Below are 15,802 nucleotides of genomic sequence, written 5' to 3' on the forward strand. Positions count from 1 at the left end.
AACTTTGAAACCGCTTCATCTTGTAAAACCTTTTTCCCATATTTAGATTTAGATAGTTCAGAAAAACATTTCAATACAGACAAATTCTCTCCAAGAATCCCTTGAATCTGAATATTAATCTCAGACACAATTACTAACAAGTGAATGATATACAGAAGCAGTATTCACATACCACTCCTCTTAACTACCTGTTAAGATGCATAATCTTCCTCCTCTTACAATGTCCGTAGCTGGCCATCTCTTCGGCCTGTGGCTGAGTGGTCAGCGCTACGGATTTGTAGTCCTGTCGACCGGGGATCGATCCCTGCGATGGCGGAAACAAATGGGCCGAGTTTCTTTCACCCTTGGTGCCCCTGTTACCTAGCAGTAAATAGGTACCTGGGTGTTAGACAGCTGCTACGGGCTGCTTCCTGGGGATAGGTAACAAAAGGGAGGCCTGGTGGAGGACAGGGCCGCGAGGACGCTAAGCCCCGAAATCGTCTCAAGATTTACTCTTAAGAGAAAACAGAGACCAAAGAGTACGTGTCAAGCCTACTAGTCCCATTGTATTTTATATATATATATATATATATATATATATATATATATATATATATATATATATATATATATATATATATATATATATATATGCAAACAAGCCTGAATGGTCCCCAGGACTATATACAACTCAACTTGTTTGCATTTGTGTTCCTCACGTGTTGCCCCAAAGAATGAGGTGATTTGATAAAATGCTATGCCCAAGATTACTATCCGAGTGCCGGCGGGGAAGTGGTTCAAATAGCTTAGGCTATCACTTCCTTATGTCCGGTCGTGATGGTCAAGCGGATTAAGGCGTCCCTGTACATACCAGTTGCGTTGCTCCTGGCAGTATGGGTTCGAGTCACTTCTGGGGTGTGAGTTTTCAGTTATATATATATATATATATATATATATATATATATATATATATATATATATATATATATATATATATATATGTCGTACCTAGTAGCCAGAACGTACTTCTCAGCCTACTATGCAAGGCCCAATTTGCCTAATAAGCCAAGTTTTCATGAATTAATGGTTTTTCGACTACCTAACCTACCTAACCTAACCTAACCTAACGTTTTCGGCTACCTAACCTAACCTAGCCTATAAAGATAGGGTAGGTTAGGTTAGGTAGGGTTGGTTAGGTTCGGTCATATATCTACGTTAATTTTAACTCTAATAAAGAAAAAATGACCTCATACATAATGAAATGGGTAGCTTTATCATGTCATAAGAAAAAAATTAGAGAAAATATATTAATTCAGGAAAACTTGGCTTATTAGGCAAATCGGGCCCTGCATAGTAGGTTGAGAAGTGCGTTCTGGCTACTAGGTACGACATATATATATATATATATATATATATATATATATATATATATATATATATATATATATATATATATATATATATATATATATAATGTGTGATATAGACTCGGAAATGGAACCAAGAACTCTATTAATCTCGAGTCCTCAAGGTTTCCAGTCGCTTGATTGATGAAGATTAAGCCACCCAAGAGGTGGCACGGGCATGAATAACCCCGTAAGGTTCCCAGTCAATCCTCCCAAGGTTATGTAACAGGCCAAGTACCGTGCGTGACTCGAATAAACCTATTGCTATGTGAACAAGTATCCACGAGTACCATTGTATAATGTAAAAAAAAATGCTGTAAATTGTTTCCAATCCGGCCAGGATTCGAACCCGGGACTGAATGTTTAGAAAAGAAGTTGTTCAACGCACCCGTTTTTTTTTCTCTCTCTGTCTCTCTCTATCGGTTATTCCCCTGCCCCTCTTACCCTCTCTTTCTGTCTGTCCTTGGCTCCTTCTACCTACCTTTCCTTCGCTCCTTCTACCTATCTTTCCTTCGCTGTCTCCTCTTCCTTCCCCTCCCTCTCCTCTCCTCCATCCGTGGCTCATCTCTCCCTACCTTAGACCCATTTATTTACGACAGATAAAAGCATTCCGGCCTCGGGTGTGCCCGTGATGAAGAGGAAATGGTCGCTTCCGGCGTACCAGAGAGAAATGGGGAGAGAAATGGTGGTGAGAAAGAAATGGGGAAGAAAAATTGAGAGAAATGGGGGGGAGAGAGAAATGGGGGGTGGAGAGAAATTGAGGAAGGGAGGAGGAGGGGGAGGAGAGAGAGAGAGAGAGAGAGAGAGAGAGAGAGAGAGAGAGAGAGAGAGAGAGAGAGAGAGAGAGAGAGAGACAGAGACAGAGACAGAGAGACAGAGAGAGAGACAGAGAGAGACAGAGAGAGAGACAGAGACAGAGACAGACAGAGAGAGAGACAGAGACAGAGAATGCTCCATCGGGTACAGAGAGATATCGAGCAAGGAATGCCATGATAGATTTGGAAATGTATTGTACAGAATTTTATTTAATATATTTAGGTTTAATATATCTAGGTTTTAGGTTTAGGATATCCCTAATCACAAAGTGATTTGTGATTAGAATCACTGCACAACAGGTGCACAATACCTAAACACATGTGCAGCAGTCAAAATCAAACTAACATTTTCCCATAAAGTGAATAACATTTACCATAAAACCTAAAAGCTGATATATATTAATAAAACACTATGTCATTTCCCATTACAGCTGTGAGACAGACAATGTTAAAATTGATATCATGAAATTAGGAAAGTAAGAATTTACAGTGGAACTTTTAGATAAACTAATCACTCACTGAAGTTGCAGAAATTTCCACACCCACACTATTCTATCTTTAAAAGATTCTGTGAGTATCTCGGATCAAATTCACTCCCAACAGACAGTTCATGGTTAATAGAGTTCAAAAGCACTCAAAATGTCAGTCAATAAGTCATCTCTTTGTGACTGAAGAGATCTAAGTCATCTCTTTGTGACTTTCCTAATTCTTCCTTCTTTCTCCAACGACTAGTAGTTTTATGCTATCCTAGTGTAAACCCCCCCCCCCCCCCCCCCCCCACACACACACACACACACACTCCCAACAACCCCCACACACTGTCTAACGCAGCAATTGCGTAACGGGGCGAATTTTCCAGCTAGTTGACGATATTTGAAGAAAGATTCTTCTGCTTTATTAACTACTGACCGGAGACGCCTTATGAGAGGGGGAAAGTGTGTTAACACACACAGCGACACCGTCAAGAAAGACCAAAGTTGATTGTTGACCAGACCACACACTAGAAGGTGAAGGGACGACAACGTTTCGGTCCGTCCTGGACCATTCTCAAGTCGATTTGGTGCATTGGAAATGCACCAAAGTGCATTTCCAGAGACTCGGATGTTTCCAGGGCGGGAGATTAGGGATGGAGGCGAGATGGACTGAGGCATCCAGCGCCTTATCCAGATACGGGAAGAGAAGATAAGTGGGATTTATTCAAACTGGGATTGCTATGGAGACCCTGATGAGCTCTGGAATGACTAAGAGTATATTAAAATGATGCGTTGGCTCTGGAACAACATTCCTGGAATTGGTCTGAAACTCTATGGAGAGACCAAATGGACTCATTCTTTTGCAAGCGATGAGTCAATAACGTGGCTGAAGTATGTTGACCAGACCACACACTAGAAAATGAAGGGACGACGACGTTTCGGTCCGTCCTGGACCATTCTGAAGTCGACAATCGACTTAAGAATGGTCCAGGACGGACCGAAACGTCGTCGTCCCTTCATTTTCTAGTGTGTGGATTGGTCGACTCATTCTTTAATTGGTCTAATTCACTCTAGAATGGCTCAGTTTGTCTCTTAAATGGCCGTAACTGGACGACAAGCATTCCGAACCTGTTTTCTAAGAGAATTCGTTCACCGCCCGGTGAGTGAAGAGGTCTAAAGCAACTTCAAAATTTATAGAATGTTAAACTTGTTCATAATTAATCCAAGCTGATTATACTTACCTTTATCAGAACAAATTGTTCAGGACAAACTATTAACTCTAACGGATTGCTTTATCAACATTTAGGAATAGTTTTTGCATTTTATGAATGATAAAAAATTTTTATATATATTTGTTAAATGTAAAATTGAACCTAAGTTAAATGATGAAAACAGTTTAACATACATTCTTGATGTTGTACATTGTATCCATAAGAGAATATCTGTGTCTATTCTAACTACGAGGGGCAAAAGACTTGCCCAACCTTGCAAGGGGGACTAGTCTGGGGGTAGGAACATACACAGGTCGACCCCCGACTAGACTACGTTAAATGCTTTAAAAAGCGACATTACCCATTACTGAGATCGTCAGGGGGAGTTTCCACCAGAAGTCAAAGTGTGAAATATTTGGTGCTTTCCCCTAAGATTTTTAGTGACATTTTTTGAGACCTATGGAGTTGTTTTAATTAAGAACATAAGAACAAAGGCAACTGCAGAAGGCCTATTGGCCCATACGAGGCAGCTCCTATTTATAACCTCACAATGCCACTCATATACATGTGCAACCCGCGCTTGAAACAATCGAGGGACCCCACCTCCAACACGTTACGCGGCAATTGGTTCCACAAATCAACAACCCTGTTACCGAACCAGTATTTACCCAAGTCTTTCCTAAATCTAAACTTATCCAATTTATACCCACTGTTTCGTGTTCTGTCTTGTGTTGATACTTTTAATACCCTATTAATAATTCTTAATAATAAATTTTCTTACAGAAAGGGGTGAGAAGGGGAGAGAGGGAGAGATAAGGGGAGAGGGAGAAATAGGGGTAAGGGGACAGGGGGAGGGACTTAGAAGAAGGGAGAGATTGAGTGGGAACTTAGGAAAAGATAAAAAGGGGACACACGCCCTCGCGCACCCCCTTATATATAAATAAATGGAAATATCCGTGTCTGCTCGAAGTCAGGCAGGGAAGAATGATGGGAAAGAGGTGGTGAACAGTGGAGATGAAGGGAAAATTTGGGAAATGGGAGGGATGAAGGGAAGGAGAAAGATGGGGAATGGGGAAAAGATGGGACATACGTGTTTTGAAGGCAAAAGAAGATGGGTCAAATGTGTGGTGGAAGAGGGACAGACAGACAGAAACCCCGGGCACCGCCGGATACACCTGTGAGGATATTCCTCCTGATAATTCCCTTCCATCCTACACTTCCTATTTCTCATTTCCTATTTCTCATTTCCTATTTCTCATTTCCTATTTCTCATTTCCTATTTCTCATTTCCTATTTCTCATTTCCTATTTCTCATTTCCTATTTCTCATTTCCTATTTCTCATTTCCTATTTCTCATTTCCTATTTCTCATTTCCTATTTCTCATTTCCTATTTCTCATTTCCTATTTCTCATTTCCTATTTCTCATTTCCTATTTCTCATTTCCTATTTCTCATTTCCTATTTCTCATTTCCTATTTCTCATTTCCTATTTCTCATTTCCTATTTCTCATTTCCTATTTCTCATTTCCTATTTCTCATTTCCTATTTCTCATTTCCTATTTCTCATTTCCTATTTCTCATTTAATATTTCTCATTTCCTATTTCTCATTTCCTATTTCTCATTTCCTATTTACCTCTTTCCCCTATTGCGCCGCGCATCCATCCTCACTTCAGTCCTCTGACGAAGCCGAACCAGCCGGAAAAAATATACGAAATTGTGACATAATTCACTGCTGGGTCATTCTACCGATAGTCAACACGGCGGTAATTTCCGGATGACTTGAACCCGTGTATCGGGAATCCGATCCGCCGTGCGATCGCCGCCCTGTTAACTATTCGCTAACACGGTACAGCCCCGGTTAACTACACATTAACATCACAGCCTGTAAAGGGAGCTATGGTGTACGGCCTGTTAACTGATCAACGGGAACAACGGCGCCTTAACAGACGACACGCCAACAACAGGAGAATGATGCCATTAAGTGATTAGACAATAACTCATCAACAGGAGACAATTTCATAACAGATTAGACTAACCAACAGTACAATGATGCCAGACAAGCCAATTCGACATCAACATGCTTAAATTAACCCACAACAGACTACTTGATTGGATAATGCAGTAATCTAGCTTTACTTTCACATACACAAAAGTTCTATTGAATCACATTAAATTCATTACTCAATTAAGACCCACTAGCGCCAAATTAAAACCCCTAACGCCAAATTAGGCCCTGACGCCAAATTAGGCCCTGACGCTAAATTAGGCCCTGACGCCAAATTAGGCCCTGACTCCAAATTAGGCCCTGACGCCAAATTAAGCTTGCAAGTCAAACATTATTCAGCAAAATACACTAAATCACCACTGGGTGATTCAATTATATTTCCGTAGTATAATCCGAAGTTCAATCATAGCATTCCGTCAAGCTTTGTCAATGAAATTCGGTCACTGCCAAGTCTTCGAATCTCCCTAAGGTTTAAAATCCAGATTTTGCCAAAGTTCAATCGACTGTGAACGGTGTTCAACTCTTCAATGACCATGAAAAGCCATGTGCTTCGCCTTGCAAGCCATGCAGCTAAGACACTTAGAACCCAAAGGCGAATCTCGTACCTTCCAAGCAACTGGGTTGCCAAACCTTAGATGTAGCACTATTCAGATGTGATAACGAACTATACCTATTACGGTGTGATAACGAGCTATATTACGGTGTGATAACGAACTATACCTACGAAGGCCAGGCATCGAATGGTAGTTAGGAAGATATGATAACGAACTTAATTACGGAGGCACAAATGTTTATATATTCGACATGACAATGGAAATGACTTATTGCAACAAACACTTAAAAGTTATTGCAGCGAGCAACGGATGACTGACAGCCCATGCCAGAGCCCAAGAGCTAAAGCAAGCACAATCACCCACAACCTACAGAACATCAATACCACCATCTTAACACTTACTATAATCAATAAAACCCACTTAACTGATCTTCCACTACTTACCAAAACAAAATATTTATCAGAGGAAAAAATATTGAAACCGCTGTTTTTCACTTTTCGAATCTATGAGCCATATAAAGCGAAATTATAGGGTCATTAACATGACTCTGGTGATGGCCCGGTGCGGTCAGCCTGGCTATAACGTCACCCAACTTCCCACATCATCAACAATGACTGGCTCTACAAAATACCAGGCGTGTCGCCACAGCAGTAAAAGTGAGCCATGATATTTGCATTTTGCATATTGGCTAGTGCGAAATTCGGGTTATTTGTGGGCCGTAATCCGTAGTGGAAGGGGGCACTATGGTATTTTTTCGCGTCTGTGTATTTGTATGCCATTTTCGCTTGCCTTTGGCCATTGTTTGGTTCAAGGAAGGAGAGATTTGATGCCAGGAAGTCGTTAGTTGATGCTGATGAAATGGCTATATTTGCAATATTCCATCAGTCTCGGGAGACTATGGAGTTGTGCTCTGGTTGTCGGTCTGGAGTGGCCTCTCCAGGGCACAAAGCCAGGGTAGGTTGATATAGAGGAGAAGCTGTTACCCATGCAGCAGGTTCCACCCTCTCTCCCCAGCGCCGAAAGTCTCCAATGGAAAGGCAAACGCCAATACGATTGGTTCCAGCGCCGTCGCAGGAACTGTCAGAACGAAGTTGATGGTAACATCGAACTGCCCTTGGGGGCTCCAGTTTCGGAGGTTGCTTCGAAGTTGGTGAAAGAGGGACTCGAACCCCGGAGACCGCCGTGCTCGAGGCTGGACAACCACCACCCCAGCAAGGGCAAGAACGACCCGAAAGACGACTACCACAACAGGCCTTGTTTTCACACCACAACCACCACCATCCCTGGTAACCAGCCAACCACCATCACTGGTAACCAGCCAACCACCATCACTGGTAACCAGCCAACCACCATCGCCATTCCTCTGTCCTTTCCAAGTTTATAATGGAGACAGACAAAGGTAATGAACCGAAACTCTTGTTTAATGACTTACACAATTCCCATTCAGCTTGAGTTGGCAGATACGACCTCGAGTTATGTTCTTTGTGACTTAGGAAGTTACTAAGTCACACCAGTAATGTTGCAGGTTAGCCATCGGTGCCGGCAACAACACCTCTTACGACATGCTACGACCACGTTACGACCACGCTACGACCACGTTACGACCACGCTACGACCACGTTACGACCACGCTACGACCACGCTACGACACGTCCGGCCTCACAGCAATCGTCTTCCAACGAACACAAATCGCAAGATATAGCACTGACATACCTGTACACGTCAGTAGACATACATACGTCAGTAGTTTCAAAGCGTTATATGACAAAGAGTGCTGGGAAGACGGGACACCACGAGCGTAGCTCTCATCCTGTAACTACACTTAGGTAATTACACTTAGGTAATTACACAGTATATATAATTAGCAATAGCTTGTTTATTATATATTATATAGTTATAAAACCCCTAGAAGGGATACCACCACTGGTGCAAGTGTAGGGACCCATAGCCTCGGAGAAGAAAATGAAGAGTACTCGGAGAAAACCTTGTGGATCCTAACTGAACACTGATATCTCTCAATCAATATCTCTCTCTCTCTCTCGATCTCGATCGATAATACTATAATCAGCCCCAAAGGATTCGAACCTAGACTGCCAGGGCATTCACCCATCTCGCAGCCAGTAGAACTATACCGATGAGAGCATGCGAAGAGTATTAAGTTGGCACAATACCCTGCTACACCCCTTGTTTACACACAAGGGGTGTAAACAAGGTGTGTTCTTCTCCCCCTGAACAAGCTGGGGTCGTGTTGAACATCCCAGTGTTCAGCTTTAATGGTCCTCCAAGCGTCAGTTTTTCAACAATACTCCAATGATCCCTGTTATTATTTTTTATGCAAGAGCATCAATGGTCTGGTTGGTATATTGTCTCTTGTGGCTAGTGTCCTATTCTGAAATATTTCATTCGGAATTGTAATAGGAAAATAGTCCTTCAGCGTAAATAGTGAAGTGAACCCAGGAACCAGCTAGGCAAAAATGTGTAAACACAACCCAAGCCTAACGAAGCCGGAAGGGTCCTAGATATATAAACTCCGCGCAGCCGGGCATTGATCCGGCTTATAAGGCTGTTGGGCCGGATACTTTAGGTCTAGCATGCATCCCTTTATGATATTTAGCTTTTTGGTGCTCTGCTACGTGTTCACAGTTCCTTATTCTCATCCCCAGTGCTATATAGTCGTAGTGGCTTGGCGCTTTCCCCCCTAATAGTTCCCTGTTTTTTTAAGCTGCCCACCATGTTTTTCGAACCAAACACACACACACATGCAGCGGTACTCATACTGAAAAGTCATCAATTATTCATTCCTCGTGGCTAAGTGAATATAAATTCACCAAAATATATTTCTAAAACCTATTGGTTGATGCTTCTCTATGTCTTACCAAAAATGTGTGTTACCTAGATTTGCAATACACCCGCAAACACAATGTATATTGCAGACATACATATGATATGCATGATTTATATTTGCATACACACATACAATATACATGATTTGTTCATGTGTACGTGGCTGCATAAACTTCTATACAAATTCATACCTGGGCGCATATACTGGTAAGTTTAATGTTGGTAAGTTTAATGCTGGTAAGTTTAATGTTGGTAAGTTTAATGTTGGTAAGTTTAATGTTGGTAAGTTTAATGTTTGGTAAGTTTAATGCTGGTAAGTTTAATGTTGGTAAGTTTAATGCTGGTAAGTTTAATGCCGGTAAGTTTAATGTTGGTAAGTTTAATGTTGGTAAGTTTAATGTTGGTAAGTTTAATGCTGGTAAGTTTAATGTTGGTAAGTTTAATGCTGGTAAGTTTAATGCCGGTAAGTTTAATGTTGGTAAGTTTAATGCTGGTAAGTTTAATGTTGGTAAGTTTAATGCTGGTAAGTTTAATGCCGGTAAGTTTAATGCCGGTAAGTTTAATGTTGGTAAGTTTAATGTTGGTAAGTTTAATGTTGGTAAGTTTAATGTTGGTAAGTTTAATGTTGGTAAGTTTAATGTTGGTAAGTTTAATGTTGGTAAGTTTAATGTTGGTAAGTTTAATGTTGGTAAGTTTAATGTTGGTAAGTTTAATGCTGGTAAGTTTAATGCTGGTAAGTTTAATGCTGGTAAGTTTAACGCTGGCAAGTTTCTGGCCTCACGTTATTATAACTCTGCTCTTGTAAGCAAGATTTTATATAACTGTACATGCCAGGTCGGAATTGCTTTGGCTCGACTGGGAGCCGCTCTGACCAAAATTATTAATAATTCAATGAGCTTTAGCGGTGTTGCAATATTGTGGAGCTTAGCAATGGATTCAAGTTGCAAATGTTTTATTTTAAGTATGGTTGTTAAGGGAAGGGAAGGGGGAATTGGCAGGGGGGTAAGCGCCAAGCCATTACGACTGTATAGCACATTTGAAGGGGTCAGGATAAGGATTTGGGATAGGACGGTGGGAAGAAATGGTGCCCAAATACTTGGACAGTCGGGGATTGAACACCGACCAGCATGAAGCAAGGTGTCAATATTACGCTGTAGGAGACTCGAACTGCGAACATATCTTGAGGTTATCTTGAGATGATTTCGGGGCTTTAGTGTCCCCGCGGCCCGGTCCTCGACCAGGCCTCCACCCCCAGGAAGCAGCCCGTGACAGCTGACTAATACCCAGGTACCTATTTTACTGCTAGGTAACTGGGGGCATAGGGTGAAAGAAACTCTGCCCATTGTTTCTCGCCGGCGCCTGGGATCGAACCCAGGACCACATGATCACATGTCCAGCGTGCTGTCCGCTCGGCCGACCGGCTCCCAAGACATACTCTAGAGTCTAACCTAACCATAGAAAATAACTTTGCTCTTCAAAGACCAATTATATATGGTTAACACCTGTTACTCCCGACCTAACCACCAGGTTAACTAACAATTTCAACACTAACCCTCCTTTCCACCCCATTTCCAGCAGCCAACCTGGAAATACTGCAGCTGTGAAACTTTTTTTTGTAATGCCTCTTGCAAACAAAGAACTGAAATATTGCAAAATATGTTTTTGTCCGTGCAGAATGATGTGTGTGTGGGGGGGGGGTGGAGGGGGGTGGAGGGGGGGGGGGGGGTGGGGGGGTGGGGGGTGGAGGTGGGGGGGGGAAGGGGTTGTTCTATTCCCAATGTTATGCATGGAAACTCCGACTTTTGAATTATTGTGGAAACGGGCTGGCGAAGTGCTTTTATTGAGTGTCCCCAGAGTACTAAACACACACACGCAACCCACATACATCCACACAACCACACCCATTCGGCGCCGTGGAGAGCGGCGACCTGCTGCATGGGTAACAGCTTCTCCGTATCAACCTACCCTGGATTTTCACCCTGGAGAGGCCACTCCAGACCGACAACCAGAGCCCAACTCTAGTCTCCTGAGACTGATAGATGCCTACTACTACTACTAATAGTTAGTAACAGTTCATTGACAGATGAGAGGCGGGACCATAGAGCCAAAGCTCAACCCCCGCAAGCACAACTTGGTGAGTACTCATGCTCATTCAAAAAGTGGGTAGTGGTAAATTCCTCATATGAATTCCTGTATCAAAATATTGAAGCCCATCTATAATACCTCTCTGGAGCCCAGGAGCTAAAGCTTGTTCCCCGCATGTGTACATAAGTACATTCAAACTTCCACTTCATCTTCCCCTTGTCATTCTAGAATAAATTCTTAAAAAATCCCACAGGCGAGTCTCTCTTAACCATATGTAGGCGAAGAGTCACAATAACGAGGCTGAAGTATGTTGACCAGACCACACACTAGAAGGTGAAGGGACGACGACGTTTCGGTCCGTCCTGGACTATTCTCAAGTCGATTGAGAATGGTCCAGGACGGACCGAAACGTCTTCGTCCCTTCACCTTCTAGTGTGTGGTCTGGTCAACAAACTGAAGGGACGACGACGTTTCGCTCCGTCTTGGACCATTCTCAAGTCGATTGACAATGGTCCAGGACGGACCGAAACGTCGTCGTCCCTTCACCTTCTAGTGTGTGGTCTGGTCAACAAACTGAAGGGACGACGACGTTTCGCTCCGTCTTGGACCATTCTCAAGTCGATTGACAATGGTCCAGGACGGACCGAAACGTCGTCGTCCCTTCACCTTCTAGTGTGTGGTCTGGTCAACAAACTGAAGGGACGACGATGTTTCGCTCCGTCCTGGACTATTCTCAAGTCGATTGAGAATGGTCCAGGACGGACCGAAACGTCGTCGTCCCTTCACCTTCTAGTGTGTGGTCTGGTCAACATCTCCAGATTAAGTTATCACAGCGGTGAATCAAAGACGTAGGGCCTGTGAGCCAGCGTCTTCAGACGGAAACTAAACAATGCTGGCAAATGTCTAACATCATTCCTGTTGGATAACTGACTCAGTGGCAGCGGTGCTTGAACTAGGAATAATAAGTGGCAGCCCTGGGAGAGTGTGTACTCACCTAGTTGTGTCTGCAGGATCGAGCATTGACTCTTGGATCCCGCCTTTCGAGCATCGGTTGTTTACAGCAATGACTCCTGTCCCATTTCCCTATCATACCTGGTTTTAAAATTATGAATAGTATTTGCTTCCACAACCTGTTCCTGAAGTGCATTCCATTTCCCCACTACTCTCACGCTAAAAGAAAACTTCCTAACATCTCTGTGACTCATCTGAGTTTCAAGCTTCCATCCATGTCCTCTCGTTCTGTTACTATTCCGTGTGAACATTTCGTCTATGTCCACTCTGTCAATCCCTCTGAGTATCTTATACGTTCCTATCATTTCCACCCCTCTCCCTTCTTTCTAGTGTCGTAAGGCACAGTTCCCTCAGGCGCTCCTCATACCCCATCCCTCGTAGTTCTGGGACGAGTCTCGTTGCAAACCTCTGAACCTTTTCCAGTTTCATTATATGTTTCTTCAGATGGGGACTCCATGATGAGGCGGCATTCTCTAAGACTGGCCTTACGTAGGCAGTGTAAAGCGCCCTAAATGCTTCCTTACTTAGGTTTCTGAATGATGTTCTAACTTTTGCCAGTGTAGAGTACGCTGCTGTCGTTATCCTATTAATTTATGTGTGTGTGTGTGTGTGTGTGTGTGTGTGTGTGTGTGTGTGTGTGTGTGTGTGTGTGTGTGTGTGTGTGTGTTTACTAGTTGTGTTTTTGCGGGGGTTGAGCTTTGCTCTTTCGGCCCGCCTCTCAACTGTCAATCAACTGTTTACTAACTACTATTTTTTTTTTTTTCTCCACACCACACACACACACACCCCCCAGGAAGCAGCCCGTGACAGCTGACTAACTCCCAGGTACCTATTTACTGCTAGGTAACAGGGGCACTTAGGGTGAAAGAAACTTTGCCCATTTGTTTCTGCCTCGTGCGGGAATCGAACCCGCGCCACAGAATTACGAGTCCTGCGCGCTATCCACCAGGCTACGAGGCCCCTCACGAGGGGGGTGTGTGTGTGTGTGTGTGTGTGTGTGTGTGTGTGTGTGTGTGTGTGTGTGTGTGTGTGTGTGTGTGTGTGTGTGTGTGTGTGAGAGAGAGAGAGAGAGAGAGAGAGAGAGAGAAAGTGTGAGTGAGAGAGGCAGAGAGAATGTGAGTGAGAGAGTCAGAGAGAATGTGAGTGAGAGAGTGAGTTTGAGAGTGTGAGAGAGAGTGTCTGTCTTAGACAGACAGACTAGCAAGAATCTCTCTCTCTCTCTCTCTCTCTCTCTCAAAAATGTTACGAAACACTGGAAAATCGGTTAAAACTCAATAGAAAACACATCCCCGAACTCAGCTTTCATTAAAATCGCAGGGGGTCAATATAGATGTTAATATTTCATTATGGGTGACACTGGGGCCGACTCATGTATTTGCCTCTAAGCTCTCCAGATCTCTGTAACTCATTTTTGCCATTCCTGGTCTGGTGTGAGTTTCTGAATGCATACAATCCTCATCTCTACTTCTCACGATTGCTGTATCGTCGATTTTGTAGCCATGAATTACGAGACAGAAATGCATTATTTTTTTTCCATTTGGTGAATCGTTGACTTCACCAGAGCGATGAATAACTCCGGCTTATTATAACTTTCTTTTCGCTCCATCAAATCCGACTGCCCAGGAGCCAGATTCACGAAGCAGTTACGCAAGTACTTACGAACCAGTAGCCAGATTCACGAAGCAGTTACGCAAGCATTTACGAACCTGTGCATCTTTTCTCAATCTTTGACGGCTTTGGTTACATTTATTAAACAGTTTACAAGCATGAAAACTTGCCAATCAACTGTTGTTATTGTTATAAACAGCCACCTGGTGCTTCGGAGCTCATTAACTTAAATAATGAACTGGCTGTACAGCAAGCCTATTAACAATGTCTTCGTAATTTTTACACAGTAACGCTAAAAGCCAGGAGAAGCCAGTGCATCTTGGGTACTGGGCCATCCCCAGTACATGGGCCATCTCCAGTACCGGGCATCCCCAGTACCCAAGAAGTACTGGCTACTCCCATAAGTTATTCCTGGCAAGAAACACATACCAAGTTCAAGATCCAACTTGAAACACATAACAAGCCAAGTTTTCCTGACAGAACTTTTACTCCTGAATAACTTTATAATTCAGAATTACTGAAAAAGGCAGCGTGCCAGTAAACCTTTTTCGTATTGTATTTTTTTATATATTTTTTGTTATATAAAAAATACAACAGTTGAAAACTTATGAGAAACTATGCGTAATAGTGAAACTTGTTGTTTTCTCTAAGGTGAAGAACGGTTTGAATTATGGAAACTTCTAGCTGCAAGAATCAACAGTAAACTCGGCGGTAAACGCGGCGGTAAACGCGGCGGTAAACGCGGCGGTAAACGCGGCGGCAAACGCGGCGGCAAACGCGGCGGCAAACGCGGCGGCAAACGCGGCGGCAAACGCGGCGGCAAACGCGGCGGCAAACGCGGCGGCAAACGCGGCGGCAAACTCGGCGGCAAACTCGGCGGCAAACTCGGCGGCAAACGCGGCGGCAAACGCGGCGGCAAACGCGGCGGCAAACGCGGCGGCAAACGCGGCGGCAAACGCGGCGGCAAACGCGGCGGCAAACGCGGCGGCAAACGCGGCGGCAAACGCGGCGGCAAACTCGGCGGCAAACTCGGCGGCAAACCCAACGGCAAACCCAACGGCAAACCCAACGGCAAACCCAACGGCAAACCCAACGGCAAACCCAACGGCAAACCCAACGGCAAACCCAACAGCAAACCCAACAGCAAACTCAGAGAAAGAGTAATGCTGACGTATAGTCAAGGTTGTAGACCCAACTAGTTTACTTCCCAATGTTCCATTCGTTCTCGTAATGAACAAGAACAGTGTGTAGCGTTATTAAAATGTTCATTTGTTCTTCCCGAAACGCTGCGCGTACTAGTGGCTTTACAAGATTGTAATTACTATGCTATGTAATCCTCAGTCCCAATGTACCTTATTGTATATAAATAATTAAATTTGTATATACGGGATGTTAGTAACTATTATTTCTATATCATTTATATATTGTTTATAGTGTAGTGCTGAAGGTTAGGTGGTAAAGTAATTGGGTTTATGATGGTCAATTCACGCTTCCTGCCCTCTCTACTTCTCCTTTCGCGCTCTACTCCTCTCCACCTCCTCTTTCTCTCTTTTCTCTTTCTCCTTAGCTCCCTCTCCTCCTCTTCCCCCCCCTCCTTCGCTCTCTCCTCCACGGCCTCTCAAAGCTACAATGCGAAAGCTCATAAAATTTTAATTCCTTCCCCCTCCCCCCCCCCCCTTAGAAAGAATTAAACAGCTGCTAGTTAGACACAGCTGCTACGTAGAGACAGCTGCTACGGGCTGCTTCCTAGGGATGTGTGTATTAGGAAAACAGACACGTAGTAGAAATAGAGGAAAAATAAATTGGTTAG

The sequence above is a fragment of the Procambarus clarkii genome, chromosome 77, assembly GCF_040958095.1.
Source record: "Procambarus clarkii isolate CNS0578487 chromosome 77, FALCON_Pclarkii_2.0, whole genome shotgun sequence".
Classification (NCBI taxonomy): Eukaryota; Metazoa; Arthropoda; class Malacostraca; order Decapoda; family Cambaridae; genus Procambarus; species Procambarus clarkii.